This window comes from Pinus tabuliformis, chromosome 4_2, assembly GCF_031772625.1.
Source record: "Pinus tabuliformis cultivar Carrire ecotype Pingquan chromosome 4_2, CPIR1, whole genome shotgun sequence".
In the NCBI taxonomy this organism is placed as follows: domain Eukaryota; kingdom Viridiplantae; phylum Streptophyta; class Pinopsida; order Pinales; family Pinaceae; genus Pinus; species Pinus tabuliformis.
In genome coordinates, this window is record NC_142304.1 from 842,195,224 (window position 1) to 842,198,492 (window position 3,269).

Sequence of the window (3,269 nt, forward strand, 5' to 3'; positions counted from 1 at the left end):
TGACTGAAAAAACATGAAAAGATTGCCGGGATTTTGTCATTTCAAATTCGATATTGGTAATAAAACGACGTGTCCTTGGTCGCTTTTTACTTTTCAGATCAGAGACACTAATTATGAAAGTACTCCTTGGTCATAAAGATCAAGCGGTTCTCTCAAGTATTATTTTATACTTTTTCGGGCTTGGGAGACACAAACTTACGAAAAAGGACAACCATGGAGTTTTCTTAAGTTTTTTCAGACTCCCTAAAATTGAAAAACGCCGAGTTTCTCCTATACTGGACTCGTTAAAATTTAACAGTAAAGGACCTGTTCAATTACAAACAGGAACGAACCACTCCTTCTTAGGGTTCTAATTTAAACTAAGTTGGACTCATCCGAAGGATGAGCTTATAATTAAGCAAATGTTATCCTCCTCAAGCTTGTCAAAAATAAAGAGGTACTTGCCAGAAATGGTGGGGGAAAAGAGAGGAAAATGAGCCTGTTTGTCATGCTTTGTCTAAAAAAAACCTTGTAACCACTCTTGAACACGACACTTTTCATTCACCTAGGTTGGGAAATCCTTTGTCTAACAGTTGATCAAACCATATTGAAAGTCTTTAGCTAGTTTCTGGGTATTAAATTTGGGTCAATTGTCACCAAACCATCTGTTGTGTCGTTATGTGTTCAAGAGAGTCCTGCAAATAAGCCATTCATTTTCAAAATATCTGTCATCCATCTTGACCATCCCTGAGTCGGTCCTTGCAACAATGTTTCTTCAACCTTGATCTATGATTTTGTGTTGTGGGCTTGCCTATGACGGATCGCTTTCTATCGACTTCAGCTCATTATCTAGAAAGATGATCTAGAAATCGTCAGTACCTTGGGATCTACATGCCTTAATGGCAGGTTTCTCGCCATCGACGACAGGTTGCATCATTGACCTTCGATCGAAGGACTCCGTGACATGTTCGACATCAAAACATCTATGCACATCTCATGGATTGTACTGAGTACTTTGAGAGCCATTGACATTAATGGTGGTTTCTCTCACGCTTGTTAACAATTTACATCATTGACTAGTAATCAAGTGGTTTCTACCATGTTCGACTTCAACACATTCATTCACATGGATAGAATCATACTGTTTCGGGAAGTAGAAATCAAGACCCTGGATCTAGTTTCCACCATCCAGGTTGCGAGGAGTTTTGTATTCATTACATTGTAGACTAATTATAAACAGATGGTTGCGTCCATACTGTGTCTACATGTGTCTATGATTATGATGTATTACAAGACCATTCCTGTATCAGAGCAGTAGATAGTTTGCTAGTTAGTTTTGATCTAAGTATGGGAATGCCTACCTCAGCGATGATATGATCTCATATATATATTTTGTATTGAATGTTTACAGGTTCCAACCAGGCTCTCCACAAGATAATCCTCGAAATGATAAAGTACTTCACTCTTCCTAGATAATACATGATACCCTTATCTACTACAGATTTCGCACTTTAGGGGGCAATCTGTTACACGAAAATTTGTCACCATGACTATCTACGGTTAGTACGGGTTCATCATCAACCATACTATCCTCCTTGGCAAGTCTAATACCTCAGCTCCTCATGTCAAGCTTCAAAAATGAGAGAAAGTCCTTTAAAAAAGCATAAAACTCTGGTTCCGCACTTTCTCCTACTATTGCCTGCGGTCTCGCACCCCATGTTCATGTCACCTGCGAACCTGCCCGCATTGTATCTAAAGGGGTGGGTGCGGACCCCTGTAAAAGTCAAAAGGCGCAAGTTTAACTTCAAAAAACTTACTTATGGTTGATTCTAGAGCATTCTAGAAGGTTTCTTGATGTGGATGGCTCGCTCCTAGATGGTTCATGCATCCCAATATTGAAGGAGCTATTCCCTTGATGAGAGGAGTTATTCCTTTGAAGAAGGAGCTTATCCCTTTGAAGGTGGACCTAGTAACTTCCCCCCATTGCACTATAAATTAAGGCATTTGGGCTGGTTGCAAAGGAGGTTGAAAGCTGAACATTCCTAAGGGTAAATGCTAGTGAAATTGAGACTCCCTAATTGAGCTTGAGAGGAGAGATTACATACCTTTTTGGCTTCAATGGGAAGTGAGTGAGCTTGTCAAAGTAGAGGAAACTTCTTATTGGACCCTGGGAGGAGATTGTACAGCATCAAGGCACAGGTTGTAAAGTTCTTCTTTCATTTGAATTAATACAATCAGATTCATTTTTCTCAACAATTTGTCTTATGTCAATTGTTTCATAAATTCCTTGATCATTATGATGGATATGCTCTATGATTTTGGCTTTTCAGGTGCTATTTAATTTGTTTGGTTGTTTGTGTATGCAGGTTTACTACAAAGAGGAGCTCATTTGGATCAAAAGAACTGAGGCTTCCACAAACTCGCATTGGACCCAAGGTAGGCCTTAAACACATGTTTGTCTTTGTTATGTATTGCATATCTAGGGAAAGATAGTTTTTGATTGTCTTGCTTGTCATTAGATATCTTAGGATAGTAGGGAGGTCGATCTTGTCCGCAAGATCGACTCATTCCATGTGACACAAACTCTTGCATCAATCTGGCACGTAGCTCCAGGTAAGTGGTTGTTTCATCTTTAAATTTTGAAGTCATCGAGTTCTAATTTTAGTAGAGGGTCGTCAGAATGTTTAACTGAGCTTCTAGCCTTCCGAAATTTTATGGTCTGTTATTAAAGTCCATGATCTATTATTTCCATTTATAAACATAGCATGCTGAGGCAGAGTAGTGCTGCATTATAAATAAAAGCAATTATATAAAAGTCAAAAGTGCTTCATAGTATGGGCATTGCTTATTTTGCGGTGGTTTTGCCACTATCCTTTGCTGTAGCATACCATTGAAGATTGGATGTTGAATTTACAGAGTGTGCATGCACCATGAAAGTGAACGAGAAGAGTGATATATACAAATTTGGAGTGGTTCTGCTTGAGCTGATCACAAGGAAAAAGGCGGCGGATGAAAGAAAATTTGGAGAGGATATGAACATCACAGGGTGGGTGAAGAAGATGACCAATTGGAACAGTGAAGAATTTATGAAGAATATTGATCCCAGATTTATCAACGTGCCAGTGGAGGAATCCCTGCATATATTCTTAGTGGCTCTGCTCTACAGTAGTAATGCAGGGTGTCTAAAGACCTACTATACTCCAGGTAGTAGTAATGCTCACATACTTGAGTCCTAGGCAATAATTTTCATGGTTCACATTTAACCGCGGGATATGATTGGAATAAGGAAT